The 13,726-nt window shown below is 45.3% G+C and overlaps 4 non-coding genes across 4 annotated transcripts; all 4 read left to right on the forward strand.

Moving 5' to 3' along the window:
* The first annotated feature begins 2,868 nt into the window (after positions 1 to 2,868).
* trnai-uau lies at positions 2,869 to 2,963 on the forward strand. Its single transcript has 2 exons — positions 2,869 to 2,906; positions 2,928 to 2,963. It is a non-coding gene; the product is annotated as a tRNA-Ile (tRNA).
* Positions 2,964 to 4,901: 1,938 nt separating this feature from the next.
* On the forward strand, positions 4,902 to 4,973 carry trnae-uuc. The gene has a single exon. It is a non-coding gene; the product is annotated as a tRNA-Glu (tRNA).
* Positions 4,974 to 8,793: 3,820 nt separating this feature from the next.
* On the forward strand, positions 8,794 to 8,888 carry trnai-uau. Its single transcript has 2 exons — positions 8,794 to 8,831; positions 8,853 to 8,888. It is a non-coding gene; the product is annotated as a tRNA-Ile (tRNA).
* A 1,939-nt stretch (positions 8,889 to 10,827) lies between these two features.
* trnae-uuc lies at positions 10,828 to 10,899 on the forward strand. Its single transcript has one exon. It is a non-coding gene; the product is annotated as a tRNA-Glu (tRNA).
* The last annotated feature ends 2,827 nt before the right edge of the window (positions 10,900 to 13,726 follow it).

Genomic DNA, 13,726 nt, shown 5'->3' on the forward strand with positions numbered 1-13,726 from the left:
ATTCTTCTCTGGATGACAGGGTTTTCCTATGTAAAGGGCTGTGAAATTTGGGCTGAAATTCCCTGGAGTTTAGAAGACTGGGCGGTGATATCAACGAAACCCACACAATTGTGAATAGGTTTGATAGGGTGGACGCTGAGAGATTGTTTCCACTGGTCAGGGAATCTAAAACACTACGGCAGAGTCTCAGGATAGGGGGCTGTTCATTCGTGACTGAGATGAGGAGACATTACTTCACTCAAAAGGTTGTGAATCTTTGAACTTCTCCACACCAGAGGGTTGTGCATGTTCCATCATTGAACACATTTCAGGTTGGGATAGACAAGCTTTTCGTACTATTCGGAAATGAAGGCGAGCTGTGGGAAGATGGAATTGTGTAGGAAGATCAGCCAACATTTAAACCTTTAAGTCAGGTTATCAAGTTTAATCGCATATTTGAAATACATATTTTATTACATGTAATATGTTTCTCATGAATATTCATTGACTAAATTATTTTGGTAACACCAGATCACAGTAGAGCCGTTAACACTTGAGACATATTTTGCCCAAGGACCCAATAACAACCCAGAACTGTGAACAATGAATGCTGATGGGGAGAAAACAGCAAAAAAGCCGTCCCTGGGTGGACTCGAACCACCAACCTGAAGATTTAAAGCACGTTCGCAGTCTGGGCATTAAAAAGCTCTCACCTCAGTATGTACTAGCTGATGCCTCAGCAGGTGGAATGAGGCAGTAAATCCTTTCCCACTCTCTGAGCCGGTGAACAGCCTCTCCCCAGTGTGGACTTGTTGGTGTGACATCAGGGAGCAGAACTAAGTGAATCCCTTCTCACACTGGGCGCAGGTGAACAGTCTCTCCCGAGTGTGAATTTGTTGGACTGGCAATCGGTTGGATAACTGCGTGAATTTCTTGTCACATTGAGTGCAAGTGAATGGTTTCACCCCAGTGTTACTTTCCATGTTCCATTTCTGACTGAATCCTTGGTAATAAACGAAAGAAGAGGTGTAACAGGAAAATCACTTGGGAACTTTGGGAATGTTTACATTTAATTTCATTCAATCGATAATGAGACGTGGTAACGTGACTGATTGGGCTAAGGGGGAGGATTTAGGCTCCAGACTGTGTAAGATAATTCTATGATTTTATGTCATTAAAATTAGCATCATGACAGCTGTAGCCATGGTCCTATCGAAAGACCGCTTGAAAGTTCCTAAAGCGTTCCACCCCACTATCACAGCAGGCAGTCCATTCCACACCCTATCCACTCTCGGAGCAAAGAAACAACATCGGATATCCCTCCTATATCTCGCACTCTGAATCTTATCGTTATGCCCCCTTGTATAGTCTCTTCAATGTGGAGACCGAAACTGACACGATGTTCCTGATGTGGTCTCATCAGAACCAGAAAAGCTGTAGCAAGACATTAAAGACGACAAAACCGAGCAACATGCAGAAGACTGGAAGGAGATTGTGACTGTGAATATGTGGCACTGCGCACATTCCTATTTCCTATTTATTATCTGTAAACTCCATTTCTTCTCAATACCTTGTGTCCTACACTGCCTGTTCCTACTTTCGAGGCTAAGCTCGGGATCGCCAACTGCCTGTTTGCATCTGGCAGCTCCTTGATCCTAAGATCTTGCTGAATTAAACATTCAACTCTCCGACTTCCCGAGACACAGAAGTAGTTTCCACTCATAAATTAGTAACCCTGATACTAACAAAGCGGGATGGAGGCAAGACTAAGTTTGAGTGATGACACTCCGGATGGAATGGCGAGCTGGAGTTCATTCACAAAAGCAGCAACGTTGAAACAACTGCGCCAAACGTGGGGCTGCAAACCACAATCCGAATCTCAGGCTCTTACGACTGAGCTACTGGGCACTGAAATAGCAGCTGACCCAATGTCACTGCCCTGCCTTCGAAATAATTGTTATTGGAATTTTGGTTCTTCGTTCTACTTGTTAAAAGCAGGAGCTGCACAATTGCATTAACTTTGGGTTCAGGTCCGAATCTTTACAGTCTTTACAGATCTCGGGATCTCTAAAGACTTAATTACCTGCACGTGCTCGCATTCAAAGCATGTCTTGCATCTTTGAGTTTGTCTCTTTATATATGTGTCTGAAACATACCTCTTCATTCACCTGAGGAAGGAGCAGTGCTCCGAAAGCTAGTGATTTGAAACAAGCCTGTTGGACTTTATCCTGGTGTTGTAAGATTTCTTACTGTGCTCACCCAAGTCCAACGCCGGCACCTCCACATCATAACTTTGGGTTGGCCCTGATTGTGTAGAATAGCACATTCAGTCACCACAGATAAACTGCATGAAACTTTGACAGCAGTGGGAATCAAACCAACATTGCTATGGAGGCAGGAATCGAAATCCACTGCTTTGGACCACTTGTAAGACGTCTTACAACATCAGTTTAAACCTCCGCTCCTAAAGCTAGTGATTCCAAATAAACCTATTGGTCTTTAACCTAGTGCTGTAAGACTTCATCCTGTGCCCACCACAGTCCAAAGGCGGCATTTCCACATCATTGTACCACTTCGCCAGACGACCAGATTCGGGGATTTTCTGTTTACCATTCTGTTTGCTCTAATGCCATTGAAATAAAATATAAATTAAGGAGCTGCAATCGACCAATAGCCTCCTTGCGCTTCCTCTGACACTTAATAAGATCACAGCGTAACCCCAGCCTTAAAACCAATTCCCAACACGATCACGATAACCCTTAATTCCCTTCGGGTCCAACAATCTCTCCATCCGACGCTTCAATATCTGCAAGATCTGAGGATTCACGGAGATCTGCGGTACAGAATTCAATGGATTCCCAAACTTTGAAGAACTGCTGCATACTGTGGGCTCCAGTGGCGCAATCGGTTAGCGCGCGGTACTTATACAGCAGTGCAGACAGCGAGCTATGCCGAGGTTGTGAGTTCGATCCTCACCTGGAGCAGTTTTTTTTGCTGCAACGTGTGAGGGACTCTGCAATTCAATGTTCAGTTCGCAGCAGAGAACATTTGAATAGCAAACCAGCGTCTCTGGGCTGGTTCACCACACATGGTGTCACTGCTGCTTCACAGCTCTTGTGTTCCGGGTTCAATTCCAGCTTCGAGTGACTGAGCAATTTGCACTTTCTCCCAGTGTTAGAGAAAATCCAGAATCTGGTAGTATGGCCAAGACGTCCACGGATATGGAGATGCTGGCGTTGGGCTGCGGTGGGCACAGGAAAAGGTCTTACAACATAGAAAATTACAGCGCAGTACGGGCCCTTCAGCCCTCGATGTTGCACCGACCCGTGACACCAACTGAAGCCTATCTGACCTACACTATTCCATTTTCATCCATATGTCTATCCAGTGACCACTTAAGTGCCCTTAAATTTGGCAAGTCTACTACTGTTCCAGGCATTGCGTTCCACACCCCTACTACTCTCTGAATAAAGAAACTGCCTCTGACATCTGTCCTTTTTCTACCACCCCTCAATTTAAAACTATGCCCCCTCGTGTTGGTCATCACCATCCGAGGAAAAGGACTCTCACTGTCCACCCTATCTAACCCTCTGACGATCTTATATGTCTCTATTAAGTCAACGCTCAGCTTTCTCCTCTCTAACGAAAACAACCTCAAGTCCCTGAGCCTTTCCTCGTAAGACCTTCCCTCCATACCAGGCAACATCCTAGTAAATCTCCTCTGAACCCTTTCCAAAGCTTCCACATCCTTCCTATAATGTGGTGACCAGAACTGCACGCAGTACTCCAGCTGTGCCGCACCAGAGTTTTGTACAGCTGCAGCATGACCTCGTGGCTTCGAAACTCAATCCCCCTACTGATAAAAGCTAGCACACCATATGCCTTCTTAACAGCCCTATTAACCTGGGTGGCAACTTTCAGGGATTTATGTACCTGGATGCCGAGATCTCTGTGTTCATCTACATTACCAAGAATCTTGCCATTAGCCCAGTACTCTGCACTCCTGTTACACTAGGTTAAAGTACAATAGGTTTATTTGGAATCATAGCTTTCGGAGCACAGCTTTAACCTGGTGTAAGACTTCTTACAAGAGGTGCAAGACAGAGGATTTCGATTCCAGTCTATATAGCAATGTGGGATTGATTCCCAGTGCTGTGAAAGTTTCATGCAGTTTCGCTGAGTTGATTGTTCTCTTCTGCAGAATCAGTGCCACTCAACGTTGATCCTGTTGTGTAGCTCCTGCTTTTAACAAGTAGAACAAGGAACCACTATTCGCAACAATCATTGCGAAGGCAGGGCAGTGACATTGGTTCAACTGCTATTCCAGTGCCCACTAGCTCAGTCATTGGAGCCTGAGTTTCGGATTGTGGTTTGGAGCCCCACGTTTTGCGCAATTGTTTAAACGTTGCTGCTTTCAAGGATGAACTCCAGCTCTCTATTCCTGCCGGAGTGTCACCAATCAAATTTAGTCTTGTCTCCATCCCGCTTTCTTGGTACCACAGTTACTGGTTTATGAGTGAAAATTGCCTCTATGTTATTGGAAGTCGGAGATTTTAATGCTCTCTTGTCATTTTGAATTAAATGTGGACCCATATCTGGGAGATAATTGTGTCAGTGCGATCTGTAAAATCTGATCAATTGCCACCCAGATTTTACCTCACTGCACAATCGCCATGGTCAGTTCGTTGAAGCCTATCAGTATCCTTCTCCTCTGGATTTGTTTCCGACCTGCTGCGCATGTAGCATTTCCAGCCCCTATGGGGAAATGCAGCTCTGATTCCACTGATTATCGATTCAATCAGGAAGCAGTTCAGGTTCGCTTATCAGCTTGATGGACTCGTGCCCAGGCCGGAGTGGTTCCAGGGTCGAATCCACGAGATCACCAGAGAATTGGGGCAACGTCCCGCTGAATTAGGCCAGCGTCCCTGGTGGTCTAGTGGTTAGGATTCGGCGCTTTCACCGCCGCGGCTCGGGTTCGATTCCCGGTCAGGGAATGAAAGTTTATTCATTTGCAGGGGCTGCTTTTGCTCACTCAGCTAAATCGCTAGCTTTTAAAGCAGACCAAGCAGGCCAGAAACACGGTTCGATTACCGCACCAGCCTCCCCGACAAGCGCCGGAATGTGGCGACTCGGGGCTTTTCACAGTAACTTCATTGAAGCCTACTCGCGACAATAAACGATTTTCATTTCATTTTCACTTAGTTCATCAAGGAGAGCATTTACTTTTCATTTCTGACCTTTTGCACTCGAGACAAGTATCTCCGACAATATGCCATGACAGCTGTAATACAAGTGACTTCTGCAGCCAATGGCAACACCGATTGCTCTCAGCTGGAGTGACAGTGACAGTGAGGTGAGACAGTACTCCAGGCTGCTCATGTATCAATTACAATTTCCAAAACCCACCACCCTTATCCCTGCGGCTCCTGTGAAACATTCAAGACAACATACGGCAGATATTCATCACTGGAAGTAACTGACACACATGAAATTCCAAACACATTCATGCCACACCTCTTTCTGCTTCTGTCGCTACCTCACCTATCCAGATCCCTCTGTCCGTCCATATCCCAGGGTCAATGCGCTGCTTGATACAAACAGACAGTTGGCGAACCCAAGCGTTGCCTCCAAAGCAGGAACAGGCAGTGTAGGACACAACGTATTGAGAAGAGATGGAGTTTACAGATGAGAAGGTAAAACCACACCAGGATCTCATCTTCCTCTTCCCCCCGGACACTGATACAGGAATGTGTGCAGTGCCAAATAGTCACAGTCACAATCTCCTTCCAGTCTTCTGCATGCTGCTAAGCTTTGTCGTACTTAAACTCTTGCTGCAGCTTTTCAGGTTCTGATGAGACCACATCTGGTATATTGTGTGCAGTTTCCGTCTCCACATTGAATGAACGATATACTTGCATTGGAGGTGGTACAGCAAATGTTCACGAGATTCTTCTCTGGATGACAGGGTTTTCCTATGTAAAGGGGCTGAGAAATTTGGGCTGAAATTCCCTGGAGTTTAGAAGACTGGGCGGTGATATCAACGAAACCCACACAATTGTGAATAGGTTTGATAGGGTGGACGCTGAGAGATTGTTTCCACTGGTCAGGGAATCTAAAACACTACGGCAGAGTCTCAGGATAGGGGGCTGTTCATTCGTGACTGAGATGAGGAGACATTACTTCACTCAAAAGGTTGTGAATCTTTGAACTTCTCCACACCAGAGGGTTGTGCATGTTCCATCATTGAACACATTTCAGGTTGGGATAGACAAGCTTTTCGTTCTATTCGGAAATGAAGGCGAGCTGTGGGAAGATGGAATTGTGTAGGAAGATCAGCCAACATTTAAACCTTTAAGTCAGGTTATCAAGTTTAATCGCATATTTGAAATACATATTTTATTACATGTAATATGTTTCTCATGAATATTCATTGACTAAATTATTTTGGTAACACCAGATCACAGTAGAGCCGTTAACACTTGAGACATATTTTGCCCAAGGACCCAATAACAACCCAGAACTGTGAACAATGAATGCGATGGGGAGAAAACAGCAAAAAAGCCGTCCCTGGGTGGCCTCGAACCACCAACCTGAAGATTTAAAGCACGTTCGCAGTCTGGGCATTAAAAAGCTCTCACCTCAGTATGTACTAGCTGATGCCTCAGCAGGTGGAATGAGGCAGTGAATCCTTTCCCACTCTCTGAGCCGGTGAACAGCCTCTCCCCAGTGTGGACTTGTTGGTGTGACATCAGGGAGCAGAACTAAGTGAATCCCTTCTCACACTGGGCGCAGGTGAACAGTCTCTCCCGAGTGTGAATTTGTTGGACTGGCAATCGGTTGGATAACTGCGTGAATTTCTTGTCACATTGAGTGCAAGTGAATGGTTTCACCCCAGTGTTACTTTCCATGTTCCATTTCTGACTGAATCCTTGGTAATAAACGAAAGAAGAAGTGTAACAGGAAAATCACTTGGGAACTTTGGGAATGTTTACATTTAATTTCATTCAATCGATAATGAGACGTGGTAACGTGACTGATTGGGCTAAGGGGGAGGATTTAGGCTCCAGACTGTGTAAGATAATTCTATGATTTTATGTCATTAAAATTAGCATCATGACAGCTGTAGCCATGGTCCTATCGAAAGACCGCTTGAAAGTTCCTAAAGCGTTCCACCCCACTATCACAGCAGGCAGTCCATTCCACACCCTATCCACTCTCGGAGCAAAGAAACAACATCGGATATCCCTCCTATATCTCGCACTCTGAATCTTATCGTTATGCCCCCTTGTATAGTCTCTTCAATGTGGAGACCGAAACTGACACGATGTTCCTGATGTGGTCTCATCAGAACCAGAAAAGCTGTAGCAAGACATTAAAGACGACAAAACCGAGCAACATGCAGAAGACTGGAAGGAGATTGTGACTGTGAATATGTGGCACTGCGCACATTCCTATTTCCTATTTATTATCTGTAAACTCCATTTCTTCTCAATACCTTGTGTCCTACACTGCCTGTTCCTACTTTCGAGGCTAAGCTCGGGATCGCCAACTGCCTGTTTGCATCTGGCAGCTCCTTGATCCTAAGATCTTGCTGAATTAAACATTCAACTCTCCGACTTCCCGAGACACAGAAGTAGTTTCCACTCATAAATTAGTAACCCTGATACTAACAAAGCGGGATGGAGGCAAGACTAAGTTTGAGTGATGACACTCCGGATGGAATGGCGAGCTGGAGTTCATTCACAAAAGCAGCAACGTTGAAACAACTGCGCCAAACGTGGGGCTGCAAACCACAATCCGAATCTCAGGCTCTTACGACTGAGCTACTGGGCACTGAAATAGCAGCTGACCCAATGTCACTGCCCTGCCTTCGAAATAATTGTTATTGGAATTTTGGTTCTTCGTTCTACTTGTTAAAAGCAGGAGCTGCACAATTGGATTAACTTTGGGTTCAGGTCCGAATCTTTACAGTCTTTACAGATCTCGGGATCTCTAAAGACTTAATTACCTGCAGTTGCTCGCATTCAAAGCATGTCTTGCATCTTTGAGTTTGTCTCTTTATATATGTGTCTGAAACATACCTCTTCATTCACCTGAGGAAGGAGCAGTGCTCCGAAAGCTAGTGATTTGAAACAAGCCTGTTGGACTTTAACCTGGTGTTGTAAGATTTCTTACTGTGCTCACCCAAGTCCAACGCCGGCACCTCCACATCATAACTTTGGGTTGGCACTGATTGTGTAGAATAGCACATTCAGTCACCACAGATAAACTGCATGAAACTTTGACAGCAGTGGGAATCAAACCAACATTGCTATGGAGGCAGGAATCGAAATCCACTGCTTTGGACCACTTGTAAGACGTCTTACAACATCAGTTTAAACCTCCGCTCCTAAAGCTAGTGATTCCAAATAAACCTATTGGTCTTTAACCTAGTGCTGTAAGACTTCATCCTGTGCCCACCACAGTCCAAAGGCGGCATTTCCACATCATTGTACCACTTCGCCAGACGACCAGATTCGGGGATTTTCTGTTTACCATTCTGTTTGCTCTAATGCCATTGAAATAAAATATAAATTAAGGAGCTGCAATCGACCAATAGCCTCCTTGCGCTTCCTCTGACACTTAATAAGATCACAGCGTAACCCCAGCCTTAAAACCAATTCCCAACACGATCACGATAACCCTTAATTCCCTTCGGGTCCAACAATCTCTCCATCCGACGCTTCAATATCTGCAAGATCTGAGGATTCACGGAGATCTGCGGTACAGAATTCAATGGATTCCCAAACTTTGAAGAACTGCTGCATATTGTGGGCTCCAGTGGCGCAATCGGTTAGCGCGCGGTACTTATACAGCAGTGCAGACAGCGAGCTATGCCGAGGTTGTGAGTTCGATCCTCACCTGGAGCAGTTTTTTTTGCTGCAACGTGTGAGGGACTCTGCAATTCAATGTTCAGTTCGCAGCAGAGAACATTTGAATAGCAAACCAGCGTCTCTGGGCTGGTTCACCACACATGGTGTCACTGCTGCTTCACAGCTCTTGTGTTCCGGGTTCAATTCCAGCTTCGAGTGACTGAGCAATTTGCACTTTCTCCCAGTGTTAGAGAAAATCCAGAATCTGGTAGTATGGCCAAGACGTCCACGGATATGGAAATGCTGGCGTTGGGCTGCGGTGGGCACAGGAAAAGGTCTTACAACATAGAACATTACAGCGCAGTACGGGCCCTTCAGCCCTCGATGTTGCACCGACCCGTGACACCATCTGAAGCCTATCTGACCTACACTATTCCATTTTCATCCATATGTCTATCCAGTGACCACTTAAGTGCCCTTAAATTTGGCAAGTCTACTACTGTTCCAGGCATTGCGTTCCACACCCCTACTACTCTCTGAATAAAGAAACTGCCTCTGACATCTGTCCTTTTTCTACCACCCCTCAATTTAAAACTATGCCCCCTCGTGTTGGTCATCACCATCCGAGGAAAAGGACTCTCACTGTCCACCCTATCTAACCCTCTGACGATCTTATATGTCTCTATTAAGTCAACGCTCAGCTTTCTCCTCTCTAACGAAAACAACCTCAAGTCCCTGAGCCTTTCCTCGTAAGACCTTCCCTCCATACCAGGCAACATCCTAGTAAATCTCCTCTGAACCCTTTCCAAAGCTTCCACATCCTTCCTATAATGTGGTGACCAGAACTGCACGCAGTACTCCAGCTGCGGCCGCACCAGAGTTTTGTACAGCTGCAGCATGACCTCGTGGCTTCGAAACTCAATCCCCCTACTGATAAAAGCTAGCACACCATATGCCTTCTTAACAGCCCTATTAACCTGGGTGGCAACTTTCAGGGATTTATGTACCTGGATGCCGAGATCTCTGTGTTCATCTACATTACCAAGAATCTTGCCATTAGCCCAGTACTCTGCACTCCTGTTACACTAGGTTAAAGTACAATAGGTTTATTTGGAATCATAGCTTTCGGAGCACAGCTTTAACCTGGTGTAAGACTTCTTACAAGAGGTGCAAGACAGAGGATTTCGATTCCAGTCTATATAGCAATGTGGGATTGATTCCCAGTGCTGTGAAAGTTTCATGCAGTTTCGCTGAGTTGATTGTTCTCTTCTGCAGAATCAGTGCCACTCAACGTTGATCCTGTTGTGTAGCTCCTGCTTTTAACAAGTAGAACAAGGAACCACTATTCGCAACAATCATTGCGAAGGCAGGGCAGTGACATTGGTTCAACTGCTATTCCAGTGCCCACTAGCTCAGTCATTGGAGCCTGAGTTTCGGATTGTGGTTTGGAGCCCCACGTTTTGCGCAATTGTTTAAACGTTGCTGCTTTCAAGGATGAACTCCAGCTCTCTATTCCTGCCGGAGTGTCACCAATCAAATTTAGTCTTGTCTCCATCCCGCTTTCTTGGTACCACAGTTACTGGTTTATGAGTGAAAATTGCCTCTATGTTATTGGAAGTCGGAGATTTTAATGCTCTCTTGTCATTTTGAATTAAATGTGGACCCATATCTGGGAGATAATTGTGTCAGTGCGATCTGTAAAATCTGATCAATTGCCACCCAGATTTTACCTCACTGCACAATCGCCATGGTCAGTTCGTTGAAGCCTATCAGTATCCTTCTCCTCTGGATTTGTTTCCGACCTGCTGCGCATGTAGCATTTCCAGCCCCTATGGGGAAATGCAGCTCTGATTCCACTGATTATCGATTCAATCAGGAAGCAGTTCAGGTTCGCTTATCAGCTTGATGGACTCGTGCCCAGGCCGGAGTGGTTCCAGGGTCGAATCCACGAGATCCCCAGAGAATTGGGGCAACGTCCCGCTGAAGTAGGCCAGCGTCCCTGGTGGTCTAGTGGTTAGGATTCGGCGCTTTCACCGCCGCGGCTCGGGTTCGATTCCCGGTCAGGGAATGAAAGTTTATTCATTTGCAGGGGCTGCTTTTGCTCACTCAGCTAAATCGCTAGCTTTTAAAGCAGACCAAGCAGGCCAGAAACACGGTTCGATTACCGTACCAGCCTCCCCGACAAGCGCCGGAATGTGGCGACTCGGGGCTTTTCACAGTAACTTCATTGAAGCCTACTCGCGACAATAAACTATTTTCATTTCATTTTCACTTAGTTCATCAAGGAGAGCATTTACTTTTCATTTCTGACCTTTTGCACTCGAGACAAGTATCTCCGACAATATGCCATGACAGCTGTAATACAAGTGACTTCTGCAGCCAATGGCAACACCGATTGCTCTCAGCTGGAGTGACAGTGACAGTGAGGTGAGACAGTACTCCAGGCTGCTCATGTATCAATTACAATTTCCAAAACCCACCACCCTTATCCCTGCGGCTCCTGTGAAACATTCAAGACAACATACGGCAGATATTCATCACTGGAAGTAACTGACACACATGAAATTCCAAACACATTCATGCCACACCTCTTTCTGCTTCTGTCGCTACCTCACCTATCCAGATCCCTCTGTCCGTCCATATCCCAGGGTCAATGCGCTGCTTGATACAAACAGACAGTTGGCGAACCCAAGCGTTGCCTCCAAAGCAGGAACAGGCAGTGTAGGACACAACGTATTGAGAAGAGATGGAGTTTACAGATGAGAAGGTAAAACCACACCAGGATCTCATCTTCCTCTTCTCCCCGGACACTGATACAGGAATGTGTGCAGTGCCAAATAGTCACAGTCACAATCTCCTTCCAGTCTTCTGCATGCTGCTAAGCTTTGTCGTACTCTTGCTGCAGCTTTTCAGGTTCTGATGAGACCACATCTGGTATATTGTGTGCAGTTTCCGTCTCCACATTGAATGAACGATATACTTGCATTGGAGGTGGTACAGCAAATGTTCACGAGATTCTTCTCTGGATGACAGGGTTTTCCTATATAACGGGGCTGAGAAATTTGGGCTGAAATTCCCTGGAGTTTAGAAGACTGGGCGGTGATATCAACGAAACCCACACAATTGTGAATAGGTTTGATAGGGTGGACGCTGAGAGATTGTTTCCACTGGTCAGGGAATCTAAAACACTGCGGCAGAGTCTCAGGATAGGGGGCTGTTCATTCGTGACTGAGATGAGGAGACATTACTTCACTCAAAAGGTTGTGAATCTTTGAACTTCTCCACACCAGAGGGTTGTGCATGTTCCATCATTGAACACATTTCAGGTTGGGATAGACAAGCTTTTCGTTCTATTCGGAAATGAAGGCGAGCTGTGGGAAGATGGAATTGTGTAGGAAGATCAGCCAACATTTAAACCTTTAAGTCAGGTTATCAAGTTTAATCGCATATTTGAAATACATATTTTATTACACGTAATATGTTTCTCATGAATATTCATTGACTAAATTATTTTGGTAACACCAGATCACAGTAGAGCCGTTAACACTTGAGACATATTTTGCCCAAGGACCCAATAACAACCCAGAACTGTGAACAATGAATGCGATGGGGAGAAAACAGCAAAAAAGTCGTCCCTGGATGGCCTCGAACCACCAACCTGAAGATTTAAAGCACGTTCGCAGTCTGGGCATTAAAAAGCTCTCACCTCAGTATGTACTAGCTGATGCCTCAGCAGGTGGAATGAGTCAATGAATTCTTTCCCACTCTCTGAGCCGGTGAACAGCCTCTCCCCAGTGTGGACTTGTTGGTGTGACATCAGGGAGCAGAACTAAGTGAATCCCTTCTCACACTGGGCGCAGGTGAACAGTCTCTCCCGAGTGTGAATTTGTTGGACTGGCAATCGGTTGGATAACTGCGTGAATTTCTTGTCACATTGAGTGCAAGTGAATGGTTTCACCCCAGTGTTACTTTCCATGTTCCATTTCTGACTGAATCCTTGGTAATAAACGAAAGAAGAAGTGTAACAGGAAAATCACTTGGGAACTTTGGGAATGTTTACATTTAATTTCATTCAATCGATAATGAGACGTGGTAACGTGACTGATTGGGCTAAGGGGAGGATTTAGGCTCCAGTCTGTGTAAGATAATTCTATGATTTTATGTCATTAAAATTAGCATCATGACAGCTGTAGCCATGGTCCTATCGAAAGACCGCTTGAAAGTTCCTAAAGCGTTCCACCCCACTATCACAGCAGGCAGTCCATTCCACACCCTATCCACTCTCGGAGCAAAGAAACAACATCGGATATCCCTCCTATATCTCGCACTCTGAATCTTATCGTTATGCCCCCTTGTATAGTCTCTTCAATGTGGAGACCGAAACTGACACGATGTTCCTGATGTGGTCTCATCAGAACCAGAAAAGCTGTAGCAAGACATTAAAGACGACAAAACCGAGCAACATGCAGAAGACTGGAAGGAGATTGTGACTGTGAATATGTGGCACTGCGCACATTCCTATTTCCTATTTATTATCTGTAAACTCCATTTCTTCTCAATACCTGGAGATGTTAAGATTCAAAACAGAGGTAAAAAAACCAACATAAGTGTACTTTACCTGAATGCTCGTAGTATTCGGAATAAAGTAAATGAGTTGGTGGCACAAATCATCGTAAATGACTATGATTTAGTGGCCATTACTGAAACATGGTTAAAGGATGGTCACGACTGGGAGTTAAATATCCAAGGGTATCAAACTATTCGGAAGGACAGAGTGGATGGTAAGGGAGGTGGTGTTGCTCTGTTATTTAAGGATGACATCCGGGCAATAGTAAGGGATGACATCGGTGCTATGGAGGATAAGGTTGAATCCATTTGGGTGGAAATCAGGAATA

This window comes from Scyliorhinus canicula, chromosome 17 (genome assembly GCF_902713615.1).
Source record: "Scyliorhinus canicula chromosome 17, sScyCan1.1, whole genome shotgun sequence".
Lineage (NCBI taxonomy): Eukaryota > Metazoa > Chordata > Chondrichthyes > Carcharhiniformes > Scyliorhinidae > Scyliorhinus > Scyliorhinus canicula.